The 26,738-nt window shown below is 37.8% G+C and overlaps 1 non-coding gene across 1 annotated transcript; it reads right to left on the bottom strand.

The window, feature by feature from the left end:
- Positions 1 to 18,204: 18,204 nt before the first annotated feature.
- Trnal-caa lies at positions 18,205 to 18,279 on the bottom strand. The gene has a single exon. It is a non-coding gene; the product is annotated as a tRNA-Leu (tRNA).
- Between the last annotated feature and the right edge of the window lie 8,459 nt (positions 18,280 to 26,738).

Below are 26,738 nucleotides of genomic sequence, written 5' to 3'. Positions count from 1 at the left end.
AGACAATGAGATAGCAATTGCAAGATAGGTAACATTTATCCACTAATATAATGTTTATTTATTTCAATAATTATTTAATCATTGACAACACTTGAATAGCGAATTCTGTGCATTAAATTTTGTTTCTGTATATCCATGAACATTTTTTAGAAGGAAAAGTAGCATTATAATGTGTAGCAGTGAAAAACCATGTTACTGTAATGTTGCCTCTGAATTCTTTTGAGAGTAAAAAAACAACTTGTACATCACTTCTCAATATGAGAAAAAACTAGTGCTGTCTCCTGTAGTACACTTATAATAAAGTTCCAGTACTACAGAGTTGGAGAGAATGCTCTTAACCTTACTGAGTCATAACTAAGCAACAATAGCTATAAACAGTCACAGATCAGACTGCTTGCCTGTTACAAAAGTCAGTGCACAGGAATGCAGCAGAAATGAAACTGAACAACTATGGGTTTAATCAGATTAAAAATAACCTAATTGGGACAGTGTCTACCAGTTAGAAGGATAAAATAATATATGGGATGAATTATATTCAATTCCGTTGAGGCATCCTAACTATTTTCATGGAATTAAAATACACACAGTTCTCAGTCAGTGGGAAAGAAGAGTTAAGTTAAAACTACAAGCTAGATTATTCAACTTAGACAGAATATCCATGACATCCATAACCTCTATGTAGTGTAGAAATCATCTGTGCTGCATATTTTCAAAGAAAAATATACCAGTACTAAACAAAGTTCCAAATCATAACTCCTAACTCTCAAGAAACATGTTAATCACTATCAGAGTTGGTAAAAGTAAGCCATGCCTTCTGGAACCTCATCAACAAATACTGAAAAACATGTACGAAAATGGTAGGGAAAGCAATTACTATCAGACCTGAAGCTCAACTGATACAAGATCAAAAAACTGTTTGCAATGTTTTTAACAAACATTTTATCTCCCCAAATGGCACCATAATACCAGAGACAGATCAACTCAATATCCCAATACACTGCTACACCACAGGTAAAGGCTTTGAATTTTAGAAATTAAAAGAAGCAGAATAATTCTACAGCTAAAAAACAAACACTCAAGCAGTTGGAGCAGTCTTTTCAGCAGATTAACTAAAAAAAGGTACCATAATTGTGGTTAAACTAATTACATATCTCATCACTATTGTAGCATCAGAGAAGGTATTTTTCATAAAGCTTTATCAGTCCAACACAAAAAAGACCAAAGGAGGAATCATCATCCTATAGACCAGTATCACTGATTCATATATTTACAAAGATTTTTGAATCAGTGATGGTGGCACAGCGTAGTGTCTTCATTACGAACATTCTGCTCACAGAAAAACAACATAAATATTGCAAAGATCACAACACCACAACAGCTGTAGCAGAATTTTTGAACCAAGTCTATACCATAGTTTTATAGATGAAGGAATGCATACAGTGGCTTATTTTTAGATTTGACAAAGGCTTTCAACCTCATTAACAATACACTTCTCTTCCAGAAATTGAGGGCATGCAATACCATGCACACATCTCTTTCACTCCTATCTACTTACTTAAAAAACTGTAAACAATACACGATTATAGATTATCAAAAGGGTGTGAGAATAATCAACATTCAGTCTACGACTGAGACAGCAATGCAGGGTGTGCTTCAGGGACCAATACTGGGCCAATTGCTTTTTCTTGTGTATGTAAACGATATTATACAACCTCCTAATTCCCATACAGTTACTTATAGTTACTGCTGTTTTCTGGTGACAACAACTAGAATATAACATATTTTTCAGCACATGTGATGTCTGATGTGACTACATATTTTAGGAAATACAACAAACTCACAGTTACTGAAGTGCAAAGCAGGCAATTCATGCCAAAGATATGTAGGAAATATTTTTTGAATTTAGTATATAGACAATGAAGATAGTAAATTCATTTATCTGCACTTGGATGGCTATCTTCAATGGAAAAACTATCTTAACCTTATATGTACGAAAATTAAGAGTTCACTGTACTTGCTTAACCATCTGTCCAAAGTTGTATTTTTAAAAAATGCTGAAAAAATGTTCTGGGGGATAGTTTCTCCATTTGTAAGTTAGAGGATGGAGCTGTGAGGTGTGTTTGAACAGAATACTGGTGCAACAAAAGAGAGATATTAAGCTAATACATGGGGTGATAAAAAAATTTTAAGCCATTGGGATCACACATCCAAATGTCAAGATGAACATAATCACAACAAAAAAATGAGCACAGCTTTTATAAGCAGAGAACAAAATTAAAAGTAACTTACCGCAGCCCATAAATCAGAGGCTCAGTGTGGTACAACAAAGGGAATCTAAAATCAGTGAGCACAGAGGACATGGGCATGGACTGCAGACAAGTGGAGGCACTAGGTGGGAGTGTGAACTGACTGAGCAGCATGCTGAAATAGTCTGAACATTTGTGATTAACACTGTGTCCAGGTGCCACAGTGGTTAACACAACTGTCTACTAAGTAGGAGATCCTAGGTTCAAACTCTGGTCGGGCACACACTTTCACTCATTGCTGCAGATTCCACACAAAGTCCTGATGCAGCTGATATCATCAGTTCTTTCGCTTTGCTTTCCTTCCCCCACCCCCTAGCTGCCTTCCATTTACATAATGTTAGCAAAACCTCATTCGCTTATGCATATTTTGCATTTTTCCACTCACCTTACCTATGGAATCCTTCTATAGGTAACTGCCCCCTGCCCCGACTCAAAAATTGCTTTTAACTGCCAAAAAAAGACTATCAGATGTTTTGTGCACTTACTCAAAGAGAATAGTGTAAAGATCATTTCAGAGGGCTTAATATTATGATGGCCCCAGTCTGTGCATGAATAGTTGCCACCTCAGCGATACAGGGAATTTAAGTAGTTTTAATCTTACAGTGTTAATACGTGCACACAACATAAGGAATCAGTTGATTTACCCAACAGGAACTTAGCTAAGGTTCATAACAGCCACACATATCTTTGCCTCAGATTTTTCAACAGACTTTCAAAAACAGTCCATTGTGTTTGTTCCCTACAGTACATTTAAGATTGTTTTAGCAGTGTGGTTTAACAATAAAGCACACTAATCAATGAAATAGCATGAGGAATTGAATTTAAGTGAAATAAAGTTCTGACTAATCACTGTCACACCAAGTTGTAATAACAGAGCATACCAGCAAATGCAAATATTCACATAAAATGGTCTACTAACAAGTTCCCACACATATAATTCTGAGATTATATGTAACATTGTATCGCTAATGTAATTACGATGGTATTTTATGTACTCTGTCTCATACCTTTGTATGTACTGCAAATACTTACACTGATAACATATAAAGTGTTTGAAGGTGAATACATAAAATAAAATAAAATATCTTCACATTGTCCATAGATAAACAGGAACCTTAGAATCATATAGCTATAAAATCTGTACACAGGGGCCTATTGATTGAAAAGAGTTTTTTGGGGACACCATATTGCTTAACCCCATTGACAATTAACCCTGCTTCCAAAGGACTATTCCTGGTGATGACTGTGCACTCTGTGCTTTTGTGTAGAACAAATGTGCTTCTCTCCTTGTGTACTGTTAACTGAGAATATATTTTCATACAGTATTGTGTTGTGTATGTTTCACACTGTACCTTCACAGAAATCTACATTTGTGATCCACAAGTACTGTGAAATATGGCTAATATGCAATGAACTGGATACAACACATCAACATTGCAGCTATTGCTTTACCAGTGTGCATTGCAATTGCAAATTACATACAGTGCATCACAACTGATCCTCCAACAAAATGTATTTTGCAATAGTGACAGTGACAGTTGCCTGTGCAGTGCTTCAGCAGCCACTGATAATGCCAGACAGTGGCAGCCTATGACTGACATACTGTGTGGCTTCACACCCACCCCCGTCTTGAAAGTGGCCTTTTCTGACCCACTAGAGTCAGACCAATCATACTCACGATGTCTCATGCTAAATGATAACTCTTCCATGCCATGTGAACTAATTTTAAACCCAGTGCTGAAATAACTACCGATGCAGATGAACAGTCTACCCATGCCATCAACCACACCACATATGGAAATGGGAATCAGCCTGTGTTACCATTACAAACACTTCCATTACCACCCACAGATGTCATCTCCCACAAATTTAGTGTTCATCCCAAGCTATTCCCATTTCATTCTGCACAAGTGTGCGGGCACACACACACACACACACACACACACACACACACACACACACACACACACACGAGTGCGCGTGCACACACACACACACACACACACACACACACACACACACACACACACACACACAAAACACACACAAACGTGTTCCATTGATCAGTCTCACGGTAACTGTTATGATGTGGAATGTGTAAAATGCATAAAAAATGCACACATGAATCAAGGTTTTTTTTAAGCTTAAATTTTTTATTACCTACCCCATTCCTTTAAATTTCACAAAATGCATATATTACGCCTATAGATTTATTTATTCCTATTCAAGAATTCATCTATGGTATAGGAGGAGTTGTCACAGAGATATGATTTCAATTTATTTTTGAAACTATTACTGCTGCCTGTCAGACATTTTATTTCATCTGGTAATTTATTGAAAACTTTTACAGCAGCATATTTTACCCCTTTCTGTGCCAAAGATAGGTTAAGTAGAGGACAGTGTAACTCTTTCTTTCTTCTGGTGTTATAACCATGAATGTCCCTGTTGTTTTTAAACTGGTCCATGTTGTTGAGAAAAAATTTCATACTGAGTAAATGAACTGTGATGTTGTTGTAAGAATTCCTAACCTTGTAAACAGATACCTACAACATGTGCAACTATGAGCTCCACATATTATTCTAACCACTTTCTTTTCAGCAGTGAATACTTTTTGCCTAAGTGTTGAGTTACCACAAAATATTATTCCATATGACATTAGAGAGTGAAAGTATGCCAAGTATGTTAGCTTGCTAATTTCTATATCCTCAAAATTAGCAATTATTCTGATTGCAAAAGTTGCTGAACTTAGTTACTTTTGAAGACCCAAAATATGAATTTTCCAATAAAGATTCTCATCTATATGTATATTCAAAAACTTAGTATGCTCTACCCTGGCTACTGACTTCTGTTGATATGTTATATTTATTGAAGGAACTGTACTTCTTTGCATTAGTATTGATGTACTGTGTTTTTTCAAAGTTCAGAGCAAACCCATTCGCAGAAAACCAACCAGTAACTTTTCCAAAGACATCATTTGTATCATTTTCTATTAGAGTGTCTTTTACTGGATTAATAATGATGCTTGTATCATCAGCAAACAGTGTCAGTTTAGCTTCTTGTTTCAGATAAGATGGGAGGTCATTCACATATATCAAGAACAGAAGGGGAACACCTGATGTAATTTCACCCATTAGATGAAGTGGTAAACTTCCTTAAATCACTTAAACCATATAAAGAAATGTTTTGCTTCCTATTCTGTAGATATGACTAAAAACACTCTTATGCTGTTCCATTTATACTGTGGAATTATAATTTCTGTAACATAAAGTCATGGTTCACACAATAAAATTCTTTGGATAAGTCACAGAAAATTCCTATCGGTGACATTTTACTATTTAAAGACACTCTTGTGTTGGCAGTGAAATTGTATATTGCTGTTTCAGTAGAAGAGCATTTTTGAAATCCAAACTGTGATTTACTAAGTATTCCATTACTGTTGAGATGGGTAACCACTCTTGAGTTCATTACTTTGTCGACGATTTTTGAAAATACTGTAAGCAACGGTGTTGGCTGGTAATTATTGACATTTGTGGTGTCCCCTTTTTTGTAGAGAGGCCTGACAACAGTATATTTCAACCTATCTGGGAAAAGACCTTCAGTTACTGATGCATTACAGATGTGACTCAGAACATCTGCTGTAAGTGCCCCACATTGTTTTAATATATTATTAGAGATGTCATCTACTCAAACAGAAGATTTATTTTTTGAAGATTTAATGATTTTCCTTATTTTGCAACAGGTTGTTAGATGGAAATTAGTAATATTATTAATAATAATAATTATTATTATTGTTGTTGTTATTATTATTATTATTATTATTATTATTCATTCAACATTGAATGATTCATTGCATGTGTATAAAACAGGTTACAATTATTGATACATAGAACAATAAAACATTCTTCTGAATATGTCATTGATAAACAAAATGATGAAATTACAAATAAAATGGTTTGCTGAACACTATTTACATATTTTTCCAAAGCACTTGTTATTCTGCATGTAAGGATGCTATTCTTCTGATGTGTAAAATGGATTTTGTAACAGGAATTTCTTCAGCTGAAATTGAAGCTTATTGTGGGTAGGGTCATAACTTTACTGGGCAGTGTATTGGCTATCTTTAAACCTGCATATTGTGGACCCTTTTCATAGAGTGCTGCTCTATGGCTGCTGATGTAAAATTTTTCTTTATTTCTAGTATTGTACTAATACAAATTGGAACAAATGTTGGACTGCAGTCTTTTAACAAGTAATATGGCTTTCAGAATGTAAAGGTTTACTATGGTTAGTACACCAGTTTTTGGAAACAAGCCACGACATGAATCCTTATATTTTGCTCCACAGATGATTCTTGTAGCCCTTTTCTGAAGTAGCACTAGCTTATTTAGATTCTTTGTTGATGTTGATCCCCATATTTCTATTCTGTAATTCAGGTGAGAGGAAAATAGACCAAGGTATGCAACCTTTAGGACAAAAAGTAATCTTTGCAGAACTTGCTAATCATATTAATTGCAAATATATTCTTAGACAACTTACATGCTAGAGTGTCAACATGTGTCTCCCACTTTAGATTGCACTGAATTGTTAAACTGAGGAATTTTACTGCAAACTCCTTTTTTTACCAATTCATTGCCTACGTATAGTTTAGTTTCATCATTAAATCTACTGTTGTTAAACTCCATGAGACATGTTTTACTACTGGTTACATTTTAGTGGCTTTCATTAAAATACTGTACAATTTCATTTGTCACAATATTACAGTGTGTCTCTAGTTCATTAAATGATTCCTTTTTACATGCAATGGATGTATCATCTTCATACAGAACTATTTTTGAACGCTCCTCAATTAACTGAGCAGTTGCTATGCTCTTTGATTTACATTTTAAGAATATAATTTGATTTCCAAACATTAGGTTGTGCATCTGGAGAAAGTTTATAATTCTGCTGTATATGACTTTCTTTAACTATTTTGGAAAAGACTGGAAGCATTGAAATGGGTCTGTAGTTTTGAAATTTGAGTTTTTCTCCTTTTTTAAAGATTGTCTGGGAAGGTGCCTGACTCTTTTATATTATTTACTGCTACAGGCAGAGGTACAGACACACTTACTGTGCACACTTTTAATACATTAATACTGAGGCCATCATGCCCTGTGGAACTGGAAGTTTTTAGAGAGCTAATGATGTTAATTATGTCTTTGCAATTTCTGGGGGCTACATAAATGCTATACCTAGAGGGATTGCCTTTTAAAATTATACTGCTGGTAATTGTGTTTGTCATTGATAGCTTCCCCTATTGAACACAAATACTCATTTAATACACTCCTGGAAATGGAAAAAAGAACACATTGACACCGGTGTGTCAGACCCACCATACTTGCTCCGGACACTGCGAGAGGGCTGTACAAGCAATGATCACATGCACGGCACAGCGGACACACCAGGAACCGCGGTGTTGGCCGTCGAATGGCGCTAGCTGCGCAGCATTTGTGCACCGCCGCCGTCAGTGTCAGCCAGTTTGCCGTGGCATACGGAGCTCCATCGCAGTCTTTAACACTGGTAGCATGCCGCGACAGCGTGGACGTGAACCGTATGTGCAGTTGACGGACTTTGAGCGAGGGCGTATAGTGGGCATGCGGGAGGCCGGGTGGACGTACCGCCGAATTGCTCAACACGTGGGGCGTGAGGTCTTCACAGTACATCGATGTTGTCGCCAGTGGTCGGCGGAAGGTGTACGTGCCCGTCGACCTGGGGCCGGACCGCAGCGACGCACGGATGCACGCCAAGACCGTAGGATCCTACGCAGTGCCGTAGGGGACCGCTCCGCCACTTCCCAGCAAATTAGGGACACTGTTGCTCCTGGGGTATCGGCGAGGACCATTCGCAACCGTCTCCATGAAGCTGGGCTACGGTCCCGCACACCGTTAGGCCGTCTTCCGCTCACGCCCCAACATCGTGCAGCCCGCCTCCAGTGGTGTCGCGACAGGCGTGAATGGAGGGACGAATGGAGACGTGTCGTCTTCAGCGATGAGAGTCGCTTCTGCCTTCGTGCCAATGATGGTCGTATGCGTGTTTGGCGCCGTGCAGGTGAGCGCCACAATCAGGACTGCATATGACTGAGGCACACAGGGCCAACACACGGCATCATGCTGTGGGGAGCGATCTCCTGCACTGGCCGTACACCACTGGTGATCGTCGATGGGACACTGAATAGTGCACGGTACATCCAAACCGTCATCGAACCCATCGTTCTACCATTCCTAGACCGGCAAGGGAACTTGCTGTTCCAACAGGACAATGCACGTCCGCATGTATCCAGTGCCACCCAATGTGCTCTAGAAGGTGTAAGTCAACTACCCTGGCCAGCAAGATATCCTGATCTGTCCCCCATTGAGCATGTTTGGGACTGGATGAAGCGTCGTCTCACGCGGTCTGCACGTCCAGCACGAACGCTGGTCCAACTGAGGCGCCAGGTGGAAATGGCATGGCAAGCCGTTCCACAGGACTACATCTAGCATCTCTACGATCGTCTCCATGGGAGAATAGCAGCCTGCATTGCTGCGAAAGGTGGATACACACTGTACTAGTGTTGACATTGTGCATGCTCTGTTGCCTGTGTCTATGTGCCTGTGGTTCTGTCAGTGTGATCATGTGATGTATCTGACCCCAGGAATGTGTCAATAAAGTTTCCCCTTCCTGGGACAATGAATTCACGGTGTTCTTATTTCAATTTCCAGGAGTGTATATTAGCAATTTCAAGTTGATCTTCTACTACCATCCCATTGTGGTCAATATTAATGTCCTTACAACATTTGTCTCTGCCTGTTCTAAATCTGTTTATCACTCCCCAGACACCAGTAGTAACACTGCGTGAAGCCTGAAGCTTGTTTGCAATGTAGCTTCTCCTAGTCTGTGTTAATAAATCTTTATAGTATTCTTGATAAATTTTGAAGACCTCCTTTGGCTTGAAATTTTGTCTATTATTCAACATTGCACCATGGAATAATTTTAATTTTTCCCTTGCTTCAATGACATCATTATTTATCTAGATACTTTTGCTCATATTTTTAGTTTAACTTTTGTGGCCACAACTGGGCAAGTGGCACCAAAACAATAGTAGAACTCAGCAGCGAAGCTATCATAGGAAAACCTATCAGTCTCAAACCACAATATGTGAATTCAGTCTATTGATGTTATCATTATACATCATTCTTCTGCTTACATAAAGTTTCTTTTTAGTGACAAAGGGCATCTCATTTGCCTCCAATTGAAGCTGTGCTGCATGGTGATCCGAGATGGCTAGTTTTAGAACAGCTGTACTGTAGGAAAGATGGTTCATGTTTGTTATTATATTACCCAGACATGGTTTGCTTTTGCTAGTCTTTCTAGTTGTCTCACGGATAAGTGGCATCAGATTGAATTTATCGAGGTGTAGCTTTTTGGTGTTGGAATCATTGGTTAATAAGTGTATATTTATATCCCCTGTTATTATAGTGTTTACAGGGCCATTTAACCCAGAAATTGGACTGTCTATATATATCATCAAGTCAGATAGATTTTTGAAAAATGTATCCGTACAATCCCCTAGGTGGCCTATACACACCGATAATTGCTATATTTTCTCTACCCCATTCTAGATTTATTGCGACAAATTCTGTGATTCCTTCTATGCAGAATGTACTTACATCAATAACACTGAAATTACTTGCTTTAACAATGAAGGTAGCTACGCCACTCCCAGACTTGTTTTTCCTCCTAAAGGCAGAACAAAATTTCATGGAGAGTGGGAGAATAATGCTAATTGGGTCTTCAGTGTACTAGTGTTCAGTTATGTCTAAAATATCAGGTTTGTCAAGATATGTAATTATATCCACATCATTCTGCTTGTTTTTAAGACTACTGAAATCTGGTGTATGACATTAAGTCTGAGTGTCTCCTGCTGGACTATACAGGATGATTTAGGACTACCAAACTGTTCAGAAAGCTTTACAAGTTTCCCAGGCTTGTCTGCAGTGGCTGTGTGTGTGGTAAATTCTGATTTGGTGGGTTGGACCATTCCATGGCAATGCACTTATTTACACCGCTTTGTGGAGAACTTTGTCTCCTTTCCTAGACAATTAATTTTCTGACAGTCTTTTTGCATCTTTTATTCATGTGCATACTGTGAGTTGCATGTAGGTCTCTCTCTAGACTGCTGACATTAACCAGGCACACATTGTGAAATGTATTACATATTTCTTAAAACTGGCTCTTCCATGTACTGTGCGGCTTTTTCTTTTGAACTATTCTCACCAATCTTTTCACCTACACTTAAGAAATGGTTGTTAAATACATTACATATTTGTGTACTGTTGGGTAAGATGGTCTCAGTCCATTTAATAGTAATACTACCTACCCCAGTGGTTGTTTTTCTTGTCTCTCTTCCAACAAAATTCCACATTTTATTGCCCAAGTTGTTAATTTCATCTCTAATATACATTTTTTTTTTAAATTTTCAGACAACTTTTCTCAATATGTTACAATAATTTTTGTAGTGTAAAATTACTCCTGGGTCTTTACTAATTCTTGCTGTCTCATACAATTTTCTGTTTCTTTTTAAAGACACTTTAATAGAAAGAAAACTCTACTTATTCGGATAAGTTTACAAAACAGTTCACAGAGTGTCGGAAACCAAAAAAAGTGTGAAAGCAGCGTAATTTTACTGCACAACAATGGCTGTGATGTGTTATCTATGATAAATTATGAAAAATCCAAAAGTATGCAAAGTGCTCTTGCACCATCAAGAAGTAGTGTGTTTAGTAATTCCTGTAAAATAAATAGCGATATCTACAACAAAGTTTTAAGTAGTGGAAAGCATGCAGATACAAGACACAAGATTTTATTTCTGTCTGATAGTCATGAACAACACTATGCTAGATTATTAAATCACTTCCACGAAGTTATTTTGTGACATCCATTGACAAACCAAATGCAAAACTGAAATATGTTGTTAATAACATTGACGAAAAAGTAAAGGACTTGAAAAAATTTGACTGTGTTATTGTTCTGGCTGGAACAAATGATGTAGAATCAGGTATCAAGGATTAGCAATGCACTGTGAACGTGCTACTCACAAAAACTACGATCAATAAAGGGATTGTGTATACAGTACCATACAGATTTGACAGGGAGGACTGGAACGACAAAATATACAAAATGAACACGTTATTGATGGAATATGTTGCCCAGTAAAGCCAAGCTAAGGTACTGCATGTTTATCTGTTTTTAAGGATGACTGGTTATACGAAGTGTGGGCTACATTTGGTGCTGAAAGGGAAAGAAATTTTCATTATTCAGCCATGATTCAGCCCACCACACCGTCACTAATCTCTGTTAACTGCTTGCAACAGGCAGATCAGTCACTCACCGAAACTGTATGCTCACAATATGGGAAAATAACACAAGACAAAACCAAAATTTTAACTGTAAATATACATACTAGGGAATGAACAAGTGACAAGGAAGGAACACAGAAGACAGTATACGAAAATAACAGAAGAAGAAACCAAAAAGTTAACAGTAAATATGTCTTCAGTGGAACGAACAAATGGCAGGGAACCAGCGCAGAAGATAATATCACCATGTAAAAAGATCGACGAGGAAGCTGCACCAGAGTGGACAGAAGTTAAAACCAACAGCTCACGATGTAGCACCAGGCAGAAGTTAGCATCCAGACAACATATGAACGATTTTTTCTGGCCAAATCCACTGCAGAAGAAAACAACCAAGAAGTAGTCTAGGACTCCCAGAAGGTGAAAATCATGTTAGAAACGAAAAAAGACTAGGACCTACTCTTCAAAGAACTAACCGGGAATACAGAAGCGTCCGATTCCACCCGTCCGCTTTGACCCATGACGTCACCAATATGGCGGAAACGACCATTCTCAACGTCTCCAATATGGTGACATAAATGACAACAAACACGAAAATACATATAAAACCAACACACACATCTCTCTCCAAAAATATAATCAAACTAACGGCACCAGTGCAGAAAATTGGGGTTTTTGGGTGGGAACAAACTAAATATAAACACATGCAGGCACACACCACGAGCCCAAACCACACAAAACGATGACACAAAAACACCATAAAATTCCCAAGTTCCACTACACTTACAATATTGACAGGAATCAGTCACTTCCCTTCGCCTACATAACTCAACCGCAGTTGTCGATACCACAAATTAAAAACCAACTACTCGAAAAATTATAATCACACCACAACTATCGATATCACAAAACCAACACCTAAAACAACGATTGGAATCGGACACTTCCCTTGACCTGTATAGGTCAACAGCATCTCACGATACCAAAACACACAAAGCTATGACATTTTGGAATCGGACACTTCTCTTGAGCTATATAGGTCAACAGCAACTCACAATACCAAAACACACATAGCTATGACGACAAACTGCAATCGATCACTGCAGCTCAAATACAACTGACGATACCAAAAAAATTGAAATCGTGTACTTCCCCCTAAGATATATAAATCAGCCACAAGTGCCGATCCCAAAACATCAACCACCAACACATGCAGCAAATAATTCCAACCCAGCAACATATAAAAACCCCACCAAACATCATAACACACGAACAATAGACCCAAAAAAAAAATACTACTTTCCATAAAAAAGTTCCACTGCTACATACTTACACACAACTCGCATATTCTGCTTGCACACGGTGAATTTCACTATCTCCATCACAAGCCCAAAAAGTTGCAGAAACTTAATGATGGACAGCATGTCGTCCCCCATTTCAGCTCACAGATGAGCACTATTAAACTTAGAAGTCATATCCATACCTAACAAAAGAAGTCACAAATTGAATTAAATGACCTACCGCATGACAAACAGCAAACCAATAACATCAAATGACACCGCAATAACATAAACACAACAGGAACTTAATTCCTAACTCACTGAAACTAATTTCCCTTCTTCTATAACAGTCATGACCAATAAATGCACACTTCAAGCACCGACACCCAAATGAACCTAGTACACCACCAGAGGACACCATTAACCACAACAAGATGACATCTAAAAACACAACGCACTCATAAACTAAATTCTGCGCCATCATGACGTCATACAACACAACACCCTTACACCTCGGGTCAAAGCCGACGGATGGAATCAGACGTCTCCATTGACCCGAACTAACCAGGCAAGAAATAATTCTTTAACTCTCCTATATCATAATGTACAGGGCTTAACCAGTAAGCTATATGACCTAGAGGTCCGTTTGAATGGTTCATTGAAGGAGATTTCTATCTTGTGTGTAACTACTGAACACTGGCTGCAAGAAAAACAAAAATGTGCAGTTGGGATTTCAGACTTCCATTTGGTCAGCAACTTTTGCAGGGAACATACAGAGGGGGTGAAACGTATATATTTAAGAACAGATATTAAATCAAAGGAAATTAGGTTTAAAAAGTCTGCTTTATTGAAAAAGATTTTCAATATTGTTTATGTGAACTAAAAGATATTAAAATTATAGTAGCATGTTCATATATGTCCCCATCTGGTATTTTTCAATTGTTCTCTGAAAATTTGGAAAAACTTCTGAACTATCTCAAATAGTCAGTCAAAATACATGATGGTGCTAGGGGATTTCAATGTTAATTTCAAGGACAACTGTAAAAAAGGACAGAAATTTGTTAATCTACTAAAAACATACAGTTATCACATGTCAAATTGAAAACTTAGTATCAAGGCAATCAGGTTGATGCAGTATTTCTTGATTTCCTAAAAGCATTTAGCTTGGTACCACATCTATGCTTATTGCCAAAGTCTGATCATATGGGACCTCAAGTGAAACTTGTGGTTGGATTGAGGACTTTTTGGTAGAGAGGACACAGCATGTTATCTTGGATGGACAGTCATTGTCAGAAGTAGAAGTAACTTCGAGTGTGCCCTAGGAAAGTGTGTTGGGACCCTTTCTGTTCATTTTGTATATTAATAGTAACATCAGTTGTTTTGCAGCTGATGCAGTTATCTATAATGAAGTACTATCTGAAAGAAGCTGCATAAATATTCAGTCAGATTTTGATAAGTTTTCAAAGTGGTGCAAAGATCAGCAACTTGCTCTCAGTGTTCAGAAATGTATAATTGTGCACTTCACAAAATGAAAACATGTAGTATCCTATGACTATAATCTGAATGAGCCACTGTTTGAATCAGTCAATTTGTACAAATACCTGGGTGTAACACGTTGTAGGAATATGAAATGTAATGTTCACATGGGCTCAGCCAAGGGTACATCAGGTGATAGTCTACTGGGAAAATGCAATCAGTCTGCAAAGGAGATAGCTTACAAGTTACTTGTGTGACTCATCCTAGATTATTGCTCAAATGTGTGAGACCTGTACCAAATAGGACTAACAGTGGATATTGAACGTATACAGAGAAAGGCTGCACTAATGGCCACAGGTTTGTTTAATCCATGGAAGACTGTCACAGAGGTACTGAAGGAACTATGGTACTGGCAGACTGCTGAAGACAGATGTAAACTATCGTGAGTAAGTCTATTAATAAAGTTTCAAGAACCGGATTTAAATGATGACTTTAGAAATATACCACAATCCCCTATGTATTGCTCACATACAGATCATGAGGATGTTATCAGAATAATTACAGCATGCACAGAGGCACTCAAATGTTCATTCTTCCCGCACTCCATGTGTGAATGGAAGAAACCCTAATTACTGGTACATTGGGACATACCCTCTGCCAGGCACATCATGATAGTTTTTAGATCATAGATATAGATGTAGATATAGTTGGAGCAACAATTGGGGGCGATTCTAGAAGTCGGTCAAGGGGGGAGGAGGGGGGGGGGGTGTTTGGGGGAATCGAATATCGCTTAACAAAGGAAAGTTGGGGTCCTCCGCCAACAAATTGGTAAAATTTGGTGTTGCTTAAAGCAGCTTTTGGTAACTGTTTTGGAGTACAGGGTAAAAAATGTGTATTAATAAATAATAAGACGTCCATTTTGAGTTAAACAATATTTATTTGTTTAGATAGTAAGCTATTTGCCACTCTTATTCTTTTGTTAAAATGTGTTTGAAATACATTGCAACCTATATTGCTACATAATTATAAAAAAGTTATTGACTCTGTTGGGGTAATATATTTGCTGATTTCTGAAGTCGTTTTATCCAGTGTAATACGATACTCCAATGGGGAGAGGGGGGTGGGCTATGGCCCACACAGCCCCCCCCCCCTTGCCACCGTCCCTGGCAACAATCCAACACTAAACTCAGCTTTTACATCATAGCTCATAAGCATAAGTGCTAATATTAGTGTGATATCAAAAATTTGATTCTTTTAGTGATAGTGACTCAGTTTTCCCTATGACGCCATGTGATCCTGAGTGATGAGAATATGTATTTTGATGCCCTTGATTGATCAGGGGAAAATGATATTTCAGGATATGTTGTAAAGAGAATGGTTCTAATATGGTATTCAGAGAGAGAGAGAGAGAATCAGAGAGAATCATGTGTTAGCAAATTTGGAATCATATTCCACAACAGGAAAATAGCAAACAATGAATTCCTCTCCATTATTATCAATGAAAAGATTGATATTCAATGAATACGATCTTGTATTGTGGAAAAGTTAATGTAAAATTTATACTAGAACATCAGACATTATTTAAGAGCCCATTTTTTGTGGTAAGCATAAACTGAATATGAGAACTATGTCACAAATTTCACTGTAAATGTCTCTATAAACGTATTACAGACCTGTTAAAACAGTATGACACACGTTTAGTCACTTTCACAATAAAGAACAGTTGTTTAGGTGTTGAAAAGTACCTCCAACCCCCATTTAAAAGTGCTCCATAGTAGGGGTACAATCCAATTTAAATGTAAATTTTTACCTCAGTTCCTAGTACTAAACAAAAGTTCAAATTTCACAAATTGCCCAACAAACTATAGTAAATAATAGCACAAATTAAAAAATAGTGAAATTCTACTGTACTGTATCACAACATGAAAGTGTATCTTATTTTATAAATGTTATGTATAACATCAAAACAAAACAAAATTCTTTGGTTAAAACTGATCTGAGACACAATTTTTCCAAAGTTGTCAGCAGAGTTAACATAACCTCTGAAATCAATGACATTTTTGTACTTAGTTTTGTTGCCTCAGTGTAACATTAAATATTTCAGTGTAAGATTAAATAACAATAGATTGAGCAACCAAGTTAGCAATAGATACGCAGTTCTTTTACCAAAGGAAATCTCCTTTTATAGTAATGCAGACATTGTCTTGCATGCACATAAACCATTCTGAATTTGTTTTAACAAGTTACAGTAGGCTGCAAATGTGAATTTGTCATTCCTGTAAACTGATTGTTATGCGTTTATGTGGATCTGGTATACATTTTGTGTGTACTGTACACACTACTCACTGATTCACTGAATTAAGTGACTGACACATAAATATAAATCATCATTCAGTTGTATTCACTGACTACACTTCAGTACTGATAGAAAATAAAAATCCAGAATAAATTCTCGAAAATGTCCTAAAACTATAGAAAATCTAAATTTATGGTTCCATTTAAATGGCCTAAAACTAAACATTTCAAAAACAATGATGTTCAAATTATGTATGGTAGTCTGGACCTAAATGAAGCAGAATGTGTTAAACTCTTAGGCTAGCAGTTCGACAGATATCTGTCATGGTCCTCACATATAGACTGTTTAAAAAATAAACTCAACAGCCTGACATTTGCTATGTCAATTTTAGCCAGTATCCCTGCCTTAGACATGAAAAATGTAGTGTACCATAGTTACTTCAAGTCAGTAGTGAGATACGGCATTGTCTTTTGAGTAAATGCTAGTAATTTAACAATAATATTAACTTTACGAAAAAAAATTGTAAAGAACACATGTAGTGCAATCAAGAATTGCTTGTTCCAAATAACTTTTGGCATGGATACAAAACTAGGAACAAAGGAAGTTTCATGCTTCCTATACATACACTCAGTCTTTTCGCACAGACCACACAATATATGGGGATGAAAATATGCAATAATTTAAAAAAAGACAAATTTTCAAAACACTGGAACTGGCTAAGTAAAAAGAAAGTTATCTAGCACTCTGGTACATAAATGCTATTACTGTATTGATGAATTTTTTAGTGTTGATCTGACCATTTGAGCAGGCTAAAAATTAATAGTATATGTATTCAGATACTTTATAGTTCTAGTAAATGTCGTATTCCTTGCACAATCTGTTATAGTTATAAGCTTGACGAGACTCCTGTACACTAAATCAATCATTTAACATGGATGTTATGAGACAATAAAATTCTGATTCTGATTCTGGTCGTGCTGGGACAGAGGAATCAGAAAGAGCTGAGGTAACAGGAAGAGCTGGAGGACTCAAGGCCAACAGTGATTTATTTCTGTTTTTACCTACCTTAGATAGTAAACAGCACAATGTGTGGATGCACTATAGTTTCCACTGGTAAATACTATTTACCCTGTGGAATTACTGAAAACATTTAAGAAATTATTGCCTCTTCATTACTTTTGCTTTTGTTGCAGCATAAAAATAGATGCTGTCTACTATATGAGAGGGAGGCAGGATTCTTACCCTCTGCAGTAGGTTGGTCTGGAAGTGGAAAGTATCACATACTTCTGCTGTGATCAGTGCCCAAACAAGCAGGCAGGTTACAGACCAAACACTGTACAAAGGCTGTGCTAAAACTGAACGCTACCTATTCAGGTTCATCTGAAGAGTTGACAGTCATTATCTGACTTCCAGAATGAGATTTTCACTCTGCAGCAGAGTGTGCGCTGATATGAAACTTCCTGGCAGATTAAAACTGTGTGCCGGACCGAGACTCGAACTCGGGACCTTTGCCTTTTGCGGGCAAGTGCTCTACCAACTGAGCTACCCAAGCACGACTCACGCCCTGTCCTCACAGCTTTACTTCCAGCAGTACCTCTTCTCCTACTTTCCAAACTTCACAGAAGCTCTCCTGCGAACCTTGCAGAACTAGCACTCCTTTCTTCCAGGAAGTTTGGAAAGTAGGAGAAGAGGTACTGGCGGAAGTAAAGCTGTGAGGACGGGGCGTGACTCGTGCTTGGGTAGCTCAGTTGGTACAGCACTTGCCTGCGAAAGGCAAAGGTCACGAGTTCGAGTCTCGATCCGGCACACAGTTTTAATCTGCCAGGAAGTTTCATTATCTGACTTCATCACAAAGAGCCAGTGGGGTTAAAGCACATTCTGGTTGCGAGCAATGTTTCTAACTACAGTAGCAAAATATGTTTATATGTCATATGAACCTCATAACACTCAATCACTTTCAAGAAATGAAGTCACTCGTCTGTGAAGGAGACTTAGCTATTTAATAAACTTTGGTTTTGGTCCCACTTTTATTCTTTTAAACATTTAACCAGTTTTACACCCTTGATCTGATTTTAAAAAGCAGTGACACAGTAATAAACTTGACTATGCATCTGCTGTTTTAACAACTGACAGATTATCTAAGTTGATTGTATTAGTCATCAAACCCAACTAATCTATCTGCCCCTCTGAACGTCATTTGACCACTGGTATATATGTGTTAAGAGATACTGTGTTTGCATTAGCATCTCACTTTTGTGGAGCAGAAATGGAGGAAGGAGGAGTTGCCATGTTCATCAGGAACTGTCATAAAATTCAGATCACAGATATTTAAAAATTTTGCCTGCACATGGAAGCAAGTGTGACAGAAGTAGAATTTCATAACAAATCCTTCATAACAGTAGGCATCTATTGATATATCGAGCACTTGCAGATGACTTTAATCTGTTCATAAATCATCCCATTTAACAGAAAAAAACTAGTGGTTGTTGATGATTTTAATGTAGATTTTCTTAAAGACTCTTCTTATAAGAATTTATTACAGCTCCTATTATAAACTTCCTAACTGGGGTAGCTCCTCTCCTTTCTGCTGTTCTCCTCCAATGACCTCCCCTCCCCATTCCTGCCCCTCCCCTAAATTTCCATTTTGCCTCCTCCTCCCTTCTCTCCTCACCCCTCCCCTACCCGTCCCCTAGACATTGTTAACATCTTCATAGAAAGGAATAATGAACAGAATTATATTATAAAACCAATAGTCAACAGCCTTTCAGACCATGACATTCAGTTCCTTTTGTTAAATTTTAATACTGAACAGGATATAAAATCTACTAAATCTGAATTCAAGAAGATAGTCAATTGACAAAAAATTATTTTAGGACACTTCTCAAAGACATGAACTGGAGTGCTGTATACAGTGCTCATGGCATGAACTGAAAATGCAAAATTTTCATTAATGACATCCTTATCTTATTTGAATACTGTTTTCATCCAAAACCAACCCAGATTAGACCAAAGTAACACATAACTCAAGGAATAGAGATATCCTGTAAAAAAAAATAAAAAAATTTAAGCATATCCGTCAGTCAGAAACATGTCTGATGTTGATGCTATAACTCATTACAAGAATACTGCAAAACATCAAAGTTATTATCAAATCAGATATTAAGGATAGTAATATGGACATCAAAGCAAGTGCCTTACAAGAAAATAATATTCACATCAAATAACAAGATAAAGTCAATATGGAATATAGTGAAAGATAGACTGGTGGAACCAGACACGAGAAGGAGCAAATAGCATTAAGAATAAATGATACATTGGTAATAGATGATTGCAGTGTTGCAGTAGCTATGGACAAGCATTTCGTAACTGGTAGTCAAAAGATGGGGTTGTAAGGTTCAGTAGATGCCGCCATGGAATTTCTCAGGCCAGTTATTACAAATGACTTCAGTAATGTGAATTTGACTTAGAATCACACCATTAATCCACCTTGAAATCCTTAAAACCAAAAACTTTTAGTGGTTATGTTAAAATATCAACAAAGTTAATTAAAGAGTGTGCTTCTGAGTATAGTAACATATTAAGTTACCTTTGTGCCCAGACATTTGTCAGTGGAACATTTCCTGAGTGTTTGAGATATGCTCACATTAAGTCTTTGTTTAGGAAAAGAGATAAGAAATACCATAAAACTTCCATCCAGTTTCATTTTTGCTGGCAGTCTCAAAAATTTGCACATGCAGACAACCTGGCAATCACACATCAGACTGAACATTTTAATGACTTCAACAGAATACTGAATGCAGATCTGGAAGTACCGAAAAATTACTGCTACAAGTGGCAGCTACATCCAAACCCTAACAAAACAACCACCGTAACACACATTAACAACAGATATATAATAGTTCGTATTGAATTTAGATTGCACTCTAATGGACATCTCACTCCAAGAAGATACAGTCAGAAACTGAAGTTCTGCAATGCTGTCATGTTGACAGTGGCTGGAACAATGTCAGGTTGTGGAGCAAGCACATTGAGGACTTCAGCAGTAGCTTTTGTCTATAGTGTGCTCCAATATTACTCACCAGTGTGGATGAGAAGCTCAAACATAGCTAACTGAAGTTGATGTCCAACAGGAGGAGACAATACAGATAATCTGTGAAACACTCAGAGCCATCCCATATGCCTGAACCCCATCCTAGCAAGCACAGGGTCCACTGAGAAAAGGCGATCACAGTTATTTACAAAATTGTACTGAAAAATCATAGACAATACAAAACTCTCTACGTACCAAGACCTGGTATCTGCATGCAAACTTAAACTAGGTCACCTTTGTGGAAAACCGGCAAGAATTGCAGGGCTTCAGCTCAAATACAGCTTGGAAATAACTGCAAGTTGCAAGTGGAAGTAAGAACAGGATTTTGGTGGATGACCTAATAACAAGCACAAAGGATTCGACCCCCACCCCTCAAGGAAAATGTTGACAACTTTGAATTGTCAGAATGATTGTTGGTAGATGCAAACAACTGGTGAACAAATGGGGACTGAGAGACAGGCCTGAATGTGAGTGCTGTGAAACAGAATCTACATTTACATCAGCACCCATACTCTGCAAACCACTGTGGAGTGCATGGCAGAGGGTACTTCCCATTCCATTCACGAATGGAAATTGAGAAGAAAGACAGCTTAAATGCTTCTGTGCAGGCTCTAACTTAACTAATCTCGTTTCCATGATCCCTATGGTAGTGATTGTAGGGAGTTGCAGTATATTTCACGATCCATCATTTAAAGCTAGTACTTGTAATGTGATAAGCAAACTTTCTCAGGATAGCTTGAGTCTACCTTCAAGTGTTTTTCAGTCAGTTTCTTCAGAATATCCATATCACAAACCTGTGATCATTTATGCTGCCCTTTTCTGTATACATTTGTATCCCCTATTCGTTCTATTTGGTATGGTTTTTGCATACTTGAGCAATATTCAAGGATTGGTCACATGAGTGATTTGTAAGCAATCTCCTTTGTAGACTGAGTGCATTTCCCTAGTATTCTACGAAGGAAGTGAAGTCTATCACCTGCTTTACTTGTAACTGAGCCTATGTGATTGTTCCATTTCGTATCCCTGTACAGAATTACAACTAGGTATTTGTATAAGTTGACTGAATCAATTTGTGACTCAATGATATTGTTCCATTATACAGGGTGAGGCAGCTAAGTCATAACACCCCTTGTATCTCCCCAACCATAATAGATACGAAGATGCCCTTTGGACAGTGAATTGCAGGGACAGAGGCTACTTGAATACATCACATTTCATGTTTGTGCTATTTCTTATTACAGAGATATGATACCATCTTTAGTTTTTTTTTTTAAATGTGACCCTATGTTAAATTTTAGCTTAACATGATGGGCTTAAAAGGATGGTTTCAAATATGTGTATATCATAATATTTAGGTGAGACACAGATATGTTCCCCTGTAGTGTTTGTACTTCAAAGCGGCATTGTCCAATGCGATCTTTCCTGTCGTGTAGAGTACATGGTAAACGTCGCAAGTCTGTACTTACACAAACACACCCATTTACCCAACAATAGTAATACATACTGCGATATTTTGTGCAAAAATTAACTGATGATGTCATGCAAATATTATTCAGTTATTTAACAACTGTGATACCAACATAGTAGACAACATACAGTATTAAAATACTACAAGATGTTAATACATTTTAAGTAATAGAAATACAAATGTAAATGATGAGGCCCTTATTGGTCACAATTATTTCATACATATTTGTTTTTTATTTGAAAATATTTGCTATTGATCACAATATGAAGCAAACACACACATACATGCAAAATACATACTGTACGTGATACAAAACTTTACTGAAGCATGTGCTCAATATGCTTCCCCTCTGCTGCGATGCAAATTTGTAGTTGCCGTTCGAATGATTTGTGAATGGCTGCGAGGATGTGACGTGAGATATCAGTACACACTTTGTTGATACATTACTTCATATTGTCTGGCGTAGTTGGTATTTGAGCATACACTTTATGTTTGATTGCTCCCCACAGAAAAAATCCAAGAGGGGTCAAATTAGGAGACCAGGCTGGCCACTTCACTTCAGCACATCATCCTATGAAACAATCCAGGAACTTTTCATTTAACAGCTCTGTAGCCACACAGGAAGAGTGAGCAGGACAGCCATCATGTTGGAAGCACATGCACTGGCAAGTAGTTAGTGGTAACTCTTCCAGCAAAATGAGTAGAATGTTTCACAGGATCTGTGCATAGTTATTGCTATTTAGTATGCCCGGAATGACACACAGCCCCACAATGACATTTCCAACGATGCCGCACCGCACATTAACACTCCACAGTTGCTGATGCTGTACCTGTCGAAGCCAATGAGGGTTCTCTATTGACCAGTAATGCATATTATGCAAATTCACATGCATATTATGCAAATTCACATTACCGGGATTGGTGAAAGTTGCTTCATCAGTAAAAAACACCCATTGGAAAGACGTTGGATCATCTTGTAGGCGCTGCAGAGCAAACCGGCAAAATTCCTGGTGCTGTTTGAAATCCACACCGGAGAATGCTTCATGTAATGAGAGGTGAAACGGGTGAAATCTATGCCAGTGCAATATGCATGGAACACTTCTCTGACTTATACCACATTCTGAGGCGATACGCCGTGATGAAACAGTAGGGTCATTATGCGCCAGTGCTAGAACACCCACTTCATGTACCTCACCAGCTGCAGTTTTCTGCCTTGTCCTCTGTAATGACTTTCCATGATCCTGATTCATGTATTTTCTTGCAAATGCGTGCAAGAAGCTGGCGTGTACGACACTTACAATCAGGATACAGCTCTCCATATGGCTTTATTGCTCTAACAGTATTGCTTGTGCTTTCACCATACACTAGAAGCATATCTAACTTTTCTTTGTTGGTGTAAATGTCTGCTCCAAGACTCTGTGACGGAAATGTGATGTCTCATTACCCCAGCAGCACATTTATACCCTTCTCTCCAGCTACCTCATGCATCATCTTGAGGTATTATCGAGAAGCAGGAAAACAGCATTTTACCTGTTAAGTTCCTCAGTGGTCAACAGGAAAGGTTGCATTGGACAATGCCACTTCGAAGGATGGATATGATATGGGAACATATCTGTGTCTCAAAAACTATTCGCCTAAACATTATGATATATACATATTTGAAACTGTCTTTTTAAGCCCATCATGTTATGCTAAAATTTAACGTAGGGTTCCATTTAAAAAAACCAAAGATGGCCTCATATTTCTGTAATAAAAAATAGCACGAACATGAAATGTGATGCATTCAAGTAGCCCCTGTCCCTGCAGTTCACTGTCCAAACAGCATCTTTGTATCTTTGTTGGGGAGATACAAGGAGTGTTATGACTTAGCTGCCTCACCCTGTATAAATATAATCATTTTGTGAAGAAGCACACAGTTTTATATTTCTGAACATTTGATGTAAGCTGCCAATCTTTATACCACTTTGAAAACTTATAAAGGTCTGATTGAATATCTGTGCAGCATTTTTTGGATGGTACTTAATTGTAGATTACTGTATCATCTGCAAAAAATCTGAGATTAGCATTTATATTTCCTGCAGCTGCCTGAAGTTATGACTCTCTGTACAAGATAACATGCTGCACCCTCACTAGCAATAAACCTTCAGTCCATTCACAACTTTCACTTGATACCCAATACAATCATACTTCTGATAGTTCATAGCTCATAATGTATGCACTGTAGAGTCCATGTTTACCGGATTTTTTTCTTGTTTTGATCCATACTACCACCTCTAAAAATATGGAATACTTTTTTTAACACCCTGTACTTAGGGATTACAATTACAAATAACCTAAATTGGAACGATCACATAGATAATATTGTCGGTAGAGAAAATCAAAGACTGTGATTCATTGCCAGAACACTTAGAAGGTGCAACAGGTCTACTAAAAAGACTACTTACACCACACTTGTCCTGTTCTGGAGTATTGTGGTGCGGTGTGGGATCCACATCAGGTGGGACTGATGGATGACATCGAAAAAGTACAAAGAAGGGCAGTTCGTTTTGTTTTATTGCGAAATAGGGGAGATAATGCCACAAACATGATACATGAATTGGAGTGGCAATCATTAAAATAAAGGAGTTTTTCATTGTGACGGGATCTTCTCATGAAATTGCAATCAGTTTTCTCCTCCGATTGTGAAAACATTCTGTTGCCACACACCTACATAGGGAGAAATGATCATCACGATAAAAAGAGAAATCAGGGCTCACACAGAAAAATTTAAATGCTCATTTTTCCTTGGTTCATTGAACCCTCTGCCAGGCACTTTATTGTGAATAGCAGAGTAATCACGTAGATGCAGATGTAGGACAAGCAAAAAGTAATCATTAAAATCTAATTAGTGCATTCTGTAAATCATTAACCTGCATCAAGAATTTTGTTCCCAGGCTCCTATCATCTGCAACATAAATTTTTTATAATACTACTTGTCCCAACCCTAAAATGAAAGACTACATGGTCATAAAAATAAAAATGTTCTAAGGGGCAGAATTAAAAGAAAAATATAAAAAGGAAAAGAAGGAAACAAGAAATACAAATGATAATGTCTCCCACAGTTGCTTGTAGGCAAATGAAGCAATCTGAATTTGGTGGCAAATGATGGCATCACCTGCAACCACTCTAAAAGTGCATATACACAAACCATATTTTGTGGTAATGCATGGCCACTACTGTTGTCATCAACAATGCTACAATGTGGCTGCAATACACCACATTACTGCAGTATGGCAGTACGGCTGCGAAATACTTCTGATGGAATAGCCTGTTTCAAATAATTGCTGACTCGTTCCTGTAGCTGGTGTTGCCCATCAGGGGTGGAGAATATTTCATATGGCCTAGCCAAATCCACCTCTATCCTTGAGTGTATAATATGTATGTTTCACTTCCACTCACTCTGCCTCAATCTGTCTTCCTCTTTCTCATGCCAACAACACTTCAGTGCCAATTCATATAATCTGGAAGTATGTGATTTTGCTTCTGTTGGGAAAATGATACATGTATGTAGATGCACTCAGTTTTTTTCTTGTCTATGGGTATGTAGAAGTGGGCAAAAGAGATGACCATGAATTTCACAAATGTGATTCGTACATCTACAGCCTTAGCTATGGAACACAATATTCTATATACAAGGACCACACTCTGGAAATGAAACACTGCAGTACAAAAAGATCTGCAGCAGTGAACCGTAATTGTATGCTACATTGACTGTTAGGGTGCCTAAACTTTGTTTAAGCTTCATTGCTTTTTTCTGTGTTCATAAACATTAACATGATGCAGTCATTTTTTGATTATGGTCTTTATAAACATTAGTTCTCAGATCCTATAATTCTTGTGGTATATAAAGCACATTCATAAAATCTGTAGTTCTCTCAATGTTCTGGATGTTGCACAAGGCATGAATGGGTGGGAGGCCTCAAAGGACATGTTCACCCACATAATGGGAAAAGTTTTTCTGATCCTCGATGCCCACAGGCATCTTTAATAATGTGGGATGGTTGCTGGGGGGGGGGGGGGGGGGGGGGAGGCAGAGAGAGAGGTAGAGGGATAGAAAGAGAGAGTGAGTTCACATGCTTTCACTTCATGAGACACTGTAGAAAGGTTTGGAATTGAATCAATGACAGTGCAAAGACTGGTGATCAGAAACATCTCTTTCCCTTCCAATACGGGCAGTGAAAATTTCATCCACCAACAGGATTTGAACCGGCTTTGCCTCGAAGTTGAGTACCACTGCACATGCTTGCATTAGCTACCTTCACTATGGAGGTGAGTGCCTTAAGGAATTTCTTGTGTCTTTCTAAAAAGGTGTTACAAACTCCTCATAGCTAGAGTCATATTGATGATAAATGAACTTTAAACATGTACACCAGACTTCAGTATGAATCACTAGGAGCCAAAAATAGAAGCAAGAT

The sequence above is a fragment of the Schistocerca americana genome, chromosome X, assembly GCF_021461395.2.
Source record: "Schistocerca americana isolate TAMUIC-IGC-003095 chromosome X, iqSchAmer2.1, whole genome shotgun sequence".
Taxonomy (NCBI): domain Eukaryota; kingdom Metazoa; phylum Arthropoda; class Insecta; order Orthoptera; family Acrididae; genus Schistocerca; species Schistocerca americana.
Note: the sequence above shows the minus strand (reverse complement) of the source record. Positions and strands in the feature narration are given on the sequence as shown.